Below are 14624 nucleotides of genomic sequence, written 5' to 3' on the forward strand. Positions count from 1 at the left end.
ATTGGAAGTTCTAAATTGCACTGAGGAGCAGAAGGTTCTTTTTGCCACCTTCAAGTTGACCGGAGAAATTGAACGGTGGTGGCAATTTAGAGACTCATAAAATACTATAATAAAAGAAATTGGAAAAAATGACTTTTTGGCTGGAGAAGGAGAAAACCGGTGATAGTTTTCTAGAGGGGAGAGAAAATTGGCAACGGTTTTGAATATTTACCGCGGGACAGTACAAGGTAAACAGTAAGTTATGGGACGGTTAAATAGAAAATCGGTGACGGTTTTTATCTGCAGAGTTGAGATATAAAAGTATCGGAGCCTGAATTGAAATTTGAAAGCAAACTTTATTCTCTCTCTCATGCAAACCCACGACTCTCCTTCCAATTATCTTCGAGTCCGGCTCCGTTAAAGCTCGAATTGACGATCAAGAACCACCACGGGGTTCCTAGGAAGATTCTCTACAATGTAGACGAAACAGAATTTCATTGGGGTTCCGGGGCAACATCCCAAAACTAATGTAAGGGTGATCAATATTAGTTTTACGATTTATTTAGAGTATTTAGAGCCTAGGAAATACTGAATGATAAATATTCTAGTGATTGAGTTGATTAATTTGGGAAAAATATAATTTTAGGGATTTGAGTTTCGAACACCATAGGGGGCGTAGATTTAGCGCTTTAACAGGCTTTTTAGGAATGAAGTAAGGGAATAGATTAAGTCAAGATTTTCGGAAAGTTTAACGTTTATTATACAGAATATGTTTCAAGAATTATATGTATGAAATAATTAGTTTTTGGAAAATACTGATGTTGAACTAAGTAAATCATGAATTTATATTTGATATTATTTTGTCAGTAAATACGTTTTTCCACGCCAGATAATATTATATAGAAGTACTTACTTGTGTGGCATGAGTATAGATAATTTTTACTGCAAATTTATAACATTTTAGAATATTTTATATTGTCACGGAATAAGCATGATTTGACAATAGTTTTTAAAGTTAATGATCAGTATGGAAATTAAGATATTGTTCAGTATATTATGTAAATTTAGTCGGCGTAGATGTCATGATCAGTTGGATATGAAAATTCATTCATAAATTATAGAATTCAGAATTACGTAAAAGCCAGATTTTATTACAGAAATATGAAAATGTTATTTACGAATAGAAATATATTATGTGAAATGTATTATATAGTAGCAGAACTCAAATGGTTATGTATGTTAAGAGCACGGTACCATAGCTAGCTAGTCAGATCGGTGTAGTAGGTATAGCCACTAAGTGCCGACCACACTGGTTTTCACCGCACAGTAGGTTGGGCGGACCAGATTGGGTATAGCTGATAGTGCAACCACACTAGTAAGGAAGTGTGGGTTGGTGGCCGATTAGCCCAGAAGTGTGACGGTGTAGTAGGATACCCACTATGTTACTAACCCGCTAGAAGTGTGTGACAGTGCAGTAGTATGGGCAGGCCAGGTTAGGTGGGCAATTGTGCATAGTTATGTTATGTTTGACTTAACCCGGTAGACCCGCAAGGTTAAGTCCAGCCTTCGGGCCACACAAGCCAAATCATGAGGGGTGGAGTTACGATACACAGACATCTAGGGTATAATTTCAATGCTATACAGATTTATCAGACGATTTAATGTTATGTCAATTCATTATGATTATGTTTATAAGTGCAGATTTCTATATATTATCAGCTATAGCTTAACTTATACTACAATTAAATTATTTGCAATGTATGTCCATGATATGACAAACTCATGATGCCACACACTGATATTAGTATATTTCACTTACTGAGAGGTGTCTCGCCCTAACATCACAAATATTTCAGGAAATCCCGAAAAACGAGTGGAGCAAGCTCCATGATAGAGGAGTTCGTAGGTACTACCCGATTGCAGAGTAAGTAGTCAGGTCAGACTCATGATGGTTTTTTGGATATATATATATATATATATATATATATATATATATATATGTAGAAATAGTGAAACTCTGGTTATTGTATATATGTAAAGTGTATTTTGGTTCCGCTGCTTAGGTGATATATATTTATAAACAGGTAAATCCCCGGTACCTATGGGACCGAGTTGACTTTGACTATATATCATGGTATCAAAGTATTATCAAAGTATTATCAAAGTAATAATATTTTATGTAAAAAATGGTTCAAAAATTAGGGCATTACATTATTGGTATCAGAGCATAAGTTGCTAAGTTCTGTAGACTTTAGTATGTAGCGGAAACAATACCAGAGTCTAGGAATAGATCAGGAATTTAGTAAGTCAATGCTTAGGAAATTAAGATGAGTATTTAGGGTTCTGTTCTGTGATCGGGAAGGAGGATTTTAGTAGTTGTTTCTATGTTTTTCCTGGGGTAATGATTTCAGAAAAGTCATAGTAAACTATTGTCGGGTTGTGTTTCTCAATTGCTGGACTAAATCTTAAATTGAGAATAAGGACGTTGGGATAATTAATGATATGAGATTTCAGTTAGATAAATATGTTAGTTATGTTATGCAGACAGGGTCTTCAGACTATGTTTATCTTCTTTTCAGGATGAACTCTGGGGGTAGCAATGCTCACGCCAGTGGTGATGATGGAGCAGACCCCTTTGGTGTGGGTGGTGGTGATTCAGACGCGATTTTACGTAGTGTTGCTCAGCAAGTTATGGCTGAGATTGCAAGGAGCTCTAGGGAGTAGGGAGGACCAGTAGCAGATCAGGGCTGCACTATAGAAAAGTTGGCTAAAATGAATCCTCCGGCGTTTTCAAAAGGATCTAATCTTGTAGTGACCAAAAACTAGATGCAAGAGATCAAGAAAATACTGATGGTGCTTCACTACACCGATGAACAAAAGGTCTTATATGCTACGTATAAGTTGACAAAAGCGGCTGAAAGATGGTGGATAGTCGTGAGACTGCTTGAGAAACAAAGACTTGTACTAGTGGTCATGTCATGGAACCGATTCAAGGAGATGTTCTTTGATCGTTATTTTCCTCCCACTATTCGAGAAGCTAAAATAGCAGCATTTCTGAATCTGAGACAGGGAGTATTGACGGTTCAGCAATATAAAGCAAAGTTTATCAAGATGTCATGTTTTGCTCTCTACATCGTTCCAGATGAGGTAAAGAAAGCAAGAATGTTTGAGAGGGGTTTGAGGGATGACATCCATAAAAAGGTGGCGGTCCTAAAGGTGCAAGATTTCTCTGAGTTGGTGGAAAGGGCCACAGTGCCAAAGGAGAGCAGCCAAAGGGATGTGGGGACGTCAAGTCAGAGGAAGAGGGCCACGCCTCTAGGATTCCAGGCATGGTCCAACCGAGGCCTTTAGAGAGGAGACAGATATGGCAGAGTCCAGAGGCTGGAGACTGGGAGACGGGAGATTCAAGGTAAGCAAGCATTCCCAGTTTGTCCTACATGTGAAAAGATACACCGGGGAGAATGCCGAGCAGGTAGGAATATTTGCTATCGATGTAGTATATCGGGTCATGTAGCATGGGACTGTCATATGTAATATAGCATTGCTCCTACTCCTAGGCCATTTGGTAGGAATATCCAGGCACCTAAGGGTGGTGGCCAACAAAGGAACACAGTTCCTGTGAGAGTTTATGCATTAACGCCAGGAGATGCTGAGGTTGCAGGCGACGTCATGATAGGTATGGTTATTACTTTATCATATAAAGTTGTTGCTTTATTTGACTCGGGTGCCACCCATTCATTCGTGTCATTGGGATATTCAAAACGACTAGAGTTAAGACATAGTTGCTATAAATGGATTTGTTAGTAGCCACACCAACTGGATTAGTAGTGAGATGTGAAAAGATACTTAAAAACTATCCAGTGGGCATTCAGGAAAGAATATTACCGATCGATCTTGTGGTATTAGACATGCAGGGATTCAATATGATATTGGGTATGGATTGGCTGGCAGCTAACTATGCCAGCATTTATTGCCATCAAAAAAAGGTAATCTTCAAACCCCCAGGTGAGCAGGAATTCAAGTTTGTGGGATCACATGTGCGCGCCTTGCCACAGTTTGTGTCAGCCATTCAGGCAGAAGACTACTTCAGAATGGTTGCCAGAGGTATGTGACTTATATTAAAAAGATATCAGAGAAAGAATTGAAACTCGCCGATATCCTAGCAGTAAGAGAATTTTCATATGTATTTCCAAAAGAGTTACCTAACTTACCACCAGACCGAGAGATTGAATTTGTCATGGATTTACTTCTAGGAACAGCACCGATATCTAAGGCACCCTACAGGATGACCCTAATTAAGTTAAAGGAGCTAAAAGACCAGTTGTAATATCTGTTAGATAAAGGGTTTATTAGACCTAGCGTATCGCCTTGGGGAGTACCAGTTCTGTTTGTGAAGAAGAAAGATGGTACAATGAGGATGTGCATTGATTATAGAGAGATAAATAAAGTGACAATCAATAATAAATATCCTATTCCCAGAATTAGTGATTTATTTAACTAGCTCCAGGGGACCCAACTCTACTCCAAGATTAACCTTCGATTGGGGTATCACCAGGTGATAGTTAAAGCAGAGGACATTTCAAAAAAAGCTTTCTGAACTAGGTATGGGTACTACAAGTTCTTGGTAATGTCATTCGGATTAACTAATGCACCGGAAGCATTTATAAACTTAATGAATCGGGTATTCCATCAATACTTGAATCAGTTTTTTGTTGTATTTATTGATGATATATTGGTCTACTCAAAGAGTTTTAAAGAACACAAAGATTATTTGATGCTAGTACTGTAAGTACTAAGAGAAAAGAAGTTAAATGCTATGTTCAAGAAATGTGAATTCTAGCTGAGACAGGTCACTTTCCTCAGACATGTGATCTCTAGGGATGGCATATCAGTAGATCTAAGAAAAATAGAAGTAGTGGTGAATTGGGTGAGACCAGGAAACGTTCAGGAGGTCAGAAGCTTCCTAGGTCTAGCAGGGTACTACCAGCGTTTTGTGGATAATTTTTCCAGATTATCGGGTCCACTGACACGGCTCACCAGGAAAAACATGAAATTCGAATGGACCAATGAGTGTGAACAGAGTTTCCAAGAGTTGAAACAATGGCTTGTCAGTGCGCCGGTATTATCTATTCCATTAGGAGATGATGAATTTGTTATATACAGTGACGCATCCTAGAAAGGACTTGGTTGCGTGTTGATAAAGCACAGGAGAGTTATTTTTTACGCTTCACAGCAACTTAAAGAGTGTGAAAAGAACTACCCAGTACGTGATTTAGAGTTAGCTGTAGTGGTGTATGCTCTAAAGATCTAGAGACATTATCTCTATGGGGGAAGATGTGAGGTCTTCACTGACCATAAAAGTTTCAAGTATTTCTTCACCTAGAAAGAATTGAATATGAGGAAAAGAAGATGGCTAGAACTTATTAAAGATTATGATTGCACTATTAGCTACCATCCAAGGAAGGCAGACGTGGTGGCTGATGCTCTGATCCGAAAATCAGTAGAAGCAGCATTATCAGCAAAGGAAATTCAACATCCAATTCAGATGGATCTGGAGAGGGTGAGCACCAGGCATTTATTGCCAACTTGGTGTTACAGCCTACCCTTTAGGAGAGGATTAAAACTACCTAGAGGAATGATCCAAAATTAGAAGAACTGATGGATAAAGTGCAAGATGGTTAGGGGGAAGAGTTCAACATTTTAGATGATGGAGTTCTGAGGTTTCGTACTAGGCTGTGCGTACCTGCAGATGCTGAGATTAGGAGGATTGCCCTAAAGGAGGCGCACAAATCTCTTTACACAGTGCATCCTGGAAAACTAAGATGTACCGGGACCTTCGAGAGTAATTTTGGTGAAGCAGTACGAAGAGAGAAATAGAAAAATTTGTGGGGCAATGTTTGACATACTAGCAGGTAAAAGTTGAGCACTAGAGACCGGCAGGACAGTTGCAGCCACTCCACATTCCATAGTGGAAATGAGATCATACTTCCATGGATTTTGTTGTAGGGTTACCACCGGCGATGCATGGGCAGAATGCCATTTGGGTGATTGTTAACCGGTTGACAAAGACCACTCATTTTCTCCCTACTAAAATCAAATATTCCATGAGCAGGCTGGCAAAATTATATATTCAATAGATAGTTCGACCTCGTGGTGTACTGGTATCTATAGTTTCAAACCGAGACCCACATTTCACGTCACAGTTTTGGAGAAGCTTATAGGAAGCTTTGGGGTCTCAGTTATCATTCAGCACAGCATTTCATCCTCAAACGAATGGGCAGACAGAGAGGATGATCCAAATACTTGAGGATATCCTTTGAGCATGTGTGATGGATTTTGAGGGTAGTTGGACCCAGTATATTCCGCTGGTTAAATTCGCGTATAATAATAGCTACCAGACCAGCATCACGATGACACCTTACGAGGCATTAAATGGTAGGAGGTATCATTCTCCACTATATTGGGATGAAATGGGTGAAAGGCGAGTTTTGGGACTAGAGTTAGTGTAGCAAACATATAATAAAGTCTGACTTATCAGAGATAGAATCAGAATAGCATAGAGTCAGTAGAAAAGTTACGTAGATACTCGCCGTCGGAAATTAGAATTTAATGAAGGAGACCACGTGTTCTTGAAAGTCGCACCCATGAGAGTTATGAGGTTTGGGATAAAGCACAAGTTGAATCCTAGGTACATTGGCCCATTTGAAATACTCGAGAGAGTGGATCCAGTTGCCTATAGAATAGCCTTAGCACTGGCATTATCCAGGATTCATGACGTATTCCATGTTTCCATGCTGAGGAAATGCGTCACAGATCCCTCTCATGTAATCAATTATAAGGAGTTGGAGTTTCAAGATACTTTAGTATTTGAAGAAATACGAGTACAGATTCTGGATAGAAAGGAACAAGAGTTGTGCACCAAGAAAATACCGTTACTGAAAGTATTATGGAGGAATCATGCGGTAGAGGAAGCATCGTAGGAGCTTGAAGAGTAAATACGACAGAAATATCCACATCTGTTCAGTGGGGATCAATGTTAGTCAAAGAAAGGTATTGTAATAGCTCAAGTAAGGTAAGTATTGTTTTGTTTTTTTTTTTATAGTGCAGGATAATGTGTGTGTGTGTGTGTGTGTGTGTGTGTGTATATATATTGTGTTTTGGTTTATAGGATATAGTGGGTTTTGGGAGAATTTTGGTTGGTTATTGTAATCTCCCATAACCGTATGTATAACCACTGTTTTCCTCCGCCATAAGTGAGGGTAATTAATAAATATGTAGCGAATTTTTTTTCCCAAATGATGGCGTGCATGTATAGTCAGCAATTTCGAGAACGAAATTTTTAAAAGGAAGGGAGAATGTAGAGACTCGAAAAATACTATAATAAAAGAAATTGGAAAAAAAAAATGACTTTTTGGCTGGAGAAGGAGAAAACTAGCGACGGTTTTCTAGAGTGGGGGAGAAAACCGACGACGATTTTGGATATTTACCACAGGACGGTAAAAGGTGAACAATAAGTTATGGGCCGATTAAATAGAAAACTAGCAACGATTTTCTAAGAGACCACGAATATCAGCGACGGTTTGTATCTGCAGAGCTAGATATAAAAGTACCGGAGCCTCAATTGAAATTAAAAAAGAAACTCCCTTCTCACTCTCTCATGCAAAGCCACGACCCTCCTTCCAACTATCTTTGATTCCGACTCCGTTAAAGCTCGTATTGATGATTAGGAACCACCACGAGGTTCTTAGGAAGATTCTCTACAACATAAGCGAAGCAGAATTTCAGTTTGGGGTTCTGGGGCAGCATCCCAAAACTATAAATATTAGTTTTACAATTTATTTGGAGTATTTAGAGCCTAAGAAATACTGGATGATAAATATTCTGGTGATTGAGTTGATTAATTTAGGAAAGATATAATTTCAGGGATTTGAGTTTCGAACGCCATAAGGGCGTTGATTTAGCACTTTAGCAGGCTTCTTAGGAATTAGGTAATGGAATAGATTAAGTCAGAATTTTCGGAAAGTTTAACATTTATTATACAGAATATGTTTTAGGAATTATATGTATGAAATAATTAGTTTTTGGAAAATACTGATGTTGAACTGAGTAAATCATGAATTTATATTTAATATTATTTTATCAGTAAATACGTTTTTCCAGGCCAGATAATATTATATAGAAGTACTTACTTGTGTAGCATAAGTATAGATAATTTTTACTGCAAATTTATAACATGTTAGAATATTTTATATTTTCATAGAATAAGCCTGATTTGACAATAGTTTTTAAAGTTAATGACCAATATGGAAATTAAGATATTGTTTAGTGTATTATGTAAATTCAGCTGGCGTAGATGTCGTGTAATGATAGCCAGTGTAGATGCCGAGATATGATAGCTGGCGCAGATGTCGTGATCAATCAAATAAGAAAATTCATTCAAAAATTATGGAATAACACTTTTTATTCAGAATTACGTAAAAGCCAAATTTTATTACAGAAATGTGAAAATGTTATTTATAAACAGAAATATATTATGTGAAATGTATTATATAGTAGCAGAACCTGGATGGTTACGTATGTTAAGAGCACGGTACCGTAACTAGCTAGTCATATCAGTGTAATAGGCATACCCACTGAGTGCTGACCCCAGTGGTTTTGATGGTGCAATAGGTTGGGTGGATCAGATTGAGTATAGCCGACAGTGCAACCAAACTAGTAAGGAAGTGTGGGTCGGTGTTTGATTAGCCCAGAAGTGTGACGGTGTAGTAGGATACCCACTGTATTACTGACCCACTAGAAGTGTGTGAAGGTGTAGTAGTATGGGCAGACCAAGTTGGGTGGACAATCGTGCATAGTTATGTTATGTTTGACTTAGCCTAGTAGGCTAACCAGGTTAGGTCCAGCCTTCGGGCCGCACAACCCAAATCATGAGAGGTGGAATCATGATACACAGACATCCACGGGATTTATCAGACAATTTAATATTATGTAAATTCATTATGATTATGTTTATAAGTGCAGATTTCCATATATTATCAGTTACATCTTAAGTTATACTACAATTAAATTACTTGTAGTATATGTCCATGATATGACAAACTCATGATGTCACACACTGATATTAGTCTATTTCCCTTACTGAGAGGCGTCTCACCCTAACATCACAAATATTTCAAGAAATCCCGACAGATGAGTGGAGCAAGCTCTGTGATAGAGGAGTTCATAGGTACTACCTGATTGCAAGGTAAGTAGTTGGGTTAGACTCATGATGGTTTTTGGGATATATATATATATATATATATATATATATATGTAAAAATAGTGAAACACTGGCTATTGTATGTATGTAAAGTGTATTTTGACTCCGCTGCTTAGGTGATATGTATTTATAAACAGGTAAATCCCTGGTACCTATGGGTCTGGTTTGACTTTGACTATATATCATGGCATCAGAGCATTATTAGAGTAATAATATTTTATGTAAAAAAAATGGTTCAAAAATTAGCGCGTTACAGGCAAGCATTGAAGCTATTGGAAGAACAGCGAGCAGTTTCTATAGCGATGACCTAAGGTTGTTTCAAGCAAGTCTTCTACGACCGATATTTCCCCACCACCACTAGGAATGCGAAGGTGGAGGAATTTTTCAGCTTGACTCAAGGGCGTTTCACTGTTCAGCAGTATGCTGCTAGGTTCTTGGAACTTTCCTGCTTTGCACCTTTTATGGTCCCAGATGAATATCAAAAGGTGAGATGGTTTGAAAGGGACCTAAATCAAAGGATTCATGAGCATATGACGTGTTTGCATATACAAGACTTCACAAAACTGGTGGATAAAGCCACCGTTACAAAGTAGAGTTTGCAGAGAGGTGTAGAGGCGTCAAAAAGAGGAAGAGACCCATGTCTCCCAGCCCCCATGCAAATGTCAAACAAGGCTCATGGAGGGGAGGCAGAGATACTGTGGGTCAGAGGTCAGAAAGGAATGATCAAGGACGACAGGACGATTCGTCACACCCCCACTATTCTAGATGCAATCAAAGGCATTGGGGAGAATGTCGGGGTAGGGGTGTCGTGTGCTATAGGTGCGACAGATATGGCCATATAGCTCGAGAGTGTCGGGGACCGCCAAACAATGCGCTCCAGATTAGAATCGAAAGAGCAACTCGGTACCTTGCGGCAGCGGTGGCCCAGCGTGTGTTTACACGCTTGCCCCGACTGAGGGGAACACTACTAGAGGCACAGGTAACGTGTTTATGTTGAGATAAGTAATAAGTTTTATTTAACTCTGGGTGATGCAATTACTTACATGTTGGAATAGATTGAAATGTCGGAAATAAGGTTAGTTAATTTCCAAGTATGTAAAAATGAGTGATTAACAAATTTTGATGACAAAATTTTCTGAAAGAGGGAAGATTGTAGTGACCCGGAAGAATAAAATAAAATAAAAGAATAATAATAATAATAATAATAATAATAATAATAATAATAATAATAATTAATTAAACATTGTTGAATTGGTTAAATTATATATATATATATATATATATATATAATGATAATATAAAATAATATAATATTATAATGTTAAGTTAGTGGATGGAATATAATATTATTTTGTTAAGTTAGTGGATGGAATATAATATTATTATGATTAAGTAAGTGAATGGAATATAATATTCTTTTAATTTTTAGTGTATATATATGTACATTTCAATCTAAAGCTTCCTATTGAATATGAGATTCAATTTCAATTTAGGGAGTCCAGAGAGCTCCACATCAGGCCATCTTTTTCTCTCCCCTCATGCTCTCCCACTTTCTTTCAAGATTTTTCTTTCATCCATAAGTCAAATCGATGATTAGACACCATCACGAGGATCTAGGGATGATTCTCTACAAATTTAGAGGAGCGAATTTTTCATAGGATCGTCGTAGGCATAGCTCCAAGGCTCAGGTAAGGTTTTGGGAATTGGGAGAATTTGTTGTTTTTGAAGTTTAATTATTTATTTGGAGTTTATGGACCTTGGAAATGTGAATAAGATTATTTATATGGGAATAAGTTGATTGAACTGGGGATTTGATAGTTAATTATTTTTTTTAAAGAGTTTAATTAGTTAATGTTGGAGCGTGTGGACCTAGAAGAAATTAATATAGTTATTATTCTGGGATTGAACTGAGTGAGTTAGGGTTTTTGGAATACAGGATTTAGGTGAGCACCGTAGGCACAGTTTTGGGAACCCTGCAGACGTGGTACAGGAAATTAGGGTAAGTAAGGGTGTTATTTTAAGGTTTATTAGCCATGTGACGGCTTGGACTTGGAAATATTAGAATATTAGGTATTCTGGAGTTGAACTGATTTAATTGGGATTTTTGGAATACAGTGTCTCATTTTCCGTTCGGTTTAGGCAAAATCTCGAGGAGCATGTAAGGGGAGTACGTTATAACAGATTTTTATTAATTTTAAACCTGTTAAATTCGAGTATACAATTCTATATACTTATGTATAATTTTCTGAACAGTTTAGGCATTTGGATCAAAAATGATTTTGATTATATATCATATTTGGGAAAAATCGTATGACATGAAAATAACTTTCATAATTAAATTGTTGCGAGTACTCCTTGATTACGATTATTGTTTGCTTGTGGTTACTGTTTGGGTTGTAAATTATGATTAGTTGTGATGCAGTTTGGATGAATAAATACTGTGAACTTGAATGCATTAATGTGTTTACATGAATTGTATGTGTATTGTTCTCTGGTTCATGTAAATTGCAATATATCATTGGTAGTGGTATGAGTAGGTTGTTATATCGTACCTGATATAAATCGTCATATAACATTAGCAAGGGTATGAGGAGGTTGTTATATGGACATTTATATTAAAGGGGTAAAATATTGGCAGCGGAATGACGAGTTTGTTTTACTGATTTACTATAAACGAGGTTATGTGTGTGGATTTGTAGCCCGTGTGGTTGGGAAGCTTGTGTAGTAACCTGTGTGGTTGTGAGTCCTGTGTGGACGGTATTCCTGTGTGGATGTGAGTCCTGTGTGGACTGTATTTCCTATGTAGATATTGACCCTGTGTGGGTGTGAATGAAGTGTGTGTGTATCCTGTGTGGATGGATTGTGATATGCGTGTATACGTGCATCTCTGTGAAATGATCAGCATTGGATGTATGTAAATTTAATTGCATGAATATTTCTGGGTAACACTCTCCGCCCGAGGGCTTACTGAGAAGTGAGTGCCCTGATCAATATCAATTGCGGCTGCACCCAACTAAAAGGGTAAGGTTACAAACGATATCAGAGCAGAGGGGTGCTACTTGTAGGGACGGGTAATCACCCCAATCCTCAGGAACTTTTTCCATAAATATTGGCTTATTTGTGTGACTACAGTATGTATGCGTTTTTTTGGTTGTTGTTGATAATTAAATGACAGTATTTTATATTTTAATAAAACTCTTTTGCCACACACTTATAACTTATTTCTTCTTTACTGAGAGGTGTCTCACTCCGACGATTTATTATTCTTTTCAGGTCTTTCAGACGATCGAGCTTAGAAAGCTCGAGGGCAGGGTTAGTTTTGTAAGTGGTTATATACATATATATCCATTATATTATTTATTTAATAAATCCAATTTAATAATATTTAATTAATTAATCCATGCATTTTTTTTACACTCCCAAGCATATCATTTTCTGGGGCGTTACACATAGGATAAGGTATCTCTAACTTCCAAGAATTCATAACTTATCACGTGCGAAGGGTCTGGAACATACTTTCTCAACATCGACACTTGAAAGACGTCATGAATCCTAGACAATGCTGGGGCTAACACTATCCTGTAAGTCATTGAACCAACCTTCTCTAGTATCTCGAATGGTTCGATATACCTAGGGCTTAGCTTACTATTCTTTCCAAACCTCATAACTCACTTTATCAGAGTGATCCTTAGAAATATCTTATCCCATATCCCAAACTCTAACTCTCGTTGGCGAGTATAAGCGCAACTGTTCTGCTAATTCTGAGCTGTTTTAATTCTATCCCTAATTAATTTGATCTTCTCTGAAGTCTGTTGTATGATTTCTAGCCCCAAAACCTGTCATTCACCAACCTCGCCCCAATACAGCGGAGATCGGCACCTTCGACCATACAACACTTCATATGGTGCCATCTCGATACTAGCTTGATAGTTGTTATTATAGGCGAACTCCACCAGTGGCAAAAACTGAATCCAACTACCTCCAAAATCTAGCACACATGCCTGCAACATGTCTTCTAATATTTGAATCGTTCTCTTTAACTACCCATCAGTCTGTGAGTGAAATGTTGTATTGAAAGTCAATTGGGATCCCAAGGCTCTCTATAAACCTTTCCAAAACTAGGAGGTGAACCGTGGATCTTAATTTGAAACAATGGACACAGGTATGCCGTGAAATCGAACTATCTCCTACACATAAAGTTCTGCCTGCCTATTCATGGAGTAACTGACTTTGATTGGCAAAAAATGCACAGTCTTTGTCAAATAATCCACAATTACCCAGATGGCGTCTTGTCCATGCAACGCTGATGGTAACCTCATGATGAAGTCCATGGAGATGTACTCCACTCAGGAATGTGAAGTGGTTGCAATGGTCCCGCTAGTCTCTGATGCTCTGCTTTCACTTGCTAACATATCAAACATTGCTCCATGAACTGAACAATCTCCCTTTTTCATGTTGTTCCACCATAAGGATTCTTGCAAATCCCTATACATTTTTGTGCTCCTTGGATGTACGGTATAAAGAGAGCGATAAGCCTTCTCTAGAATTGTCCTTTTAATCTCTGCATCGTTAGGTACACAGAGTCTAGCATGAAATCTTAAAACTCCTTCATCCAAAATATTAAAACCTAATCCTAAAACATTCTGTACTTTATCCACAATCTTCACCAACTCTGCATCTTTCATCTGAGCAGCCTTAATCTTTTCCTACAAGGTCGGTTGGATTACCAAGCTAGTAATGAACCCCTGATGATTCCCCTCTACCAATTCCACACCAAATTTCTCTAAATCTATCCTGATTTGATGTTGAGCCACCATTGTCGAGACTGACGTATTTACCGACTTCCGACTTAAAGCATCAGCTACCACATTAGCTTTCCCTGGGTGGTAATTGATGATGCATTCATAATCCTTTATTAGCTCAAGTCATCTTCTCTATCTCATATTCAGCTCCTTTTGTGTGAAAATGTACTTAAGGTTTTTATGAACTGTGAAAACTTCACACCTTTCACCGTAGAAACAGTGTCTCTAGAATTTCAATGCGAAGACCACCGCTGCCAACTCTAAGTCGTGCATAGGATAATTCTTCTCATACTCATTGAGTTGTTGAGAAGCATATGCAATAACCTTTTCCCGTTGCATCAGTTGGCACCTGAGCCCTTCTTGAGACGCATCACTGTAGATTACAAAACCCCCCTCTCCTGAAGGGATTGTCAATACTGGTGTAGTGATAAGTCGCTGCTTTAATTCCCTGAAGCTTTGTTCACATCCGCCTGTCCATTCATGTCTTACATTCTTCCTAGTCAATTGTGTTGGAGGGCTTGATAACTTGGAGAACCCTTCTATGAATCGACGGTAATATCCTGCCAATCCCAAGAAACTCCTAA

This window comes from Malania oleifera, chromosome 2 (genome assembly GCF_029873635.1).
Source record: "Malania oleifera isolate guangnan ecotype guangnan chromosome 2, ASM2987363v1, whole genome shotgun sequence".
In the NCBI taxonomy this organism is placed as follows: Eukaryota; Viridiplantae; Streptophyta; class Magnoliopsida; order Santalales; family Ximeniaceae; genus Malania; species Malania oleifera.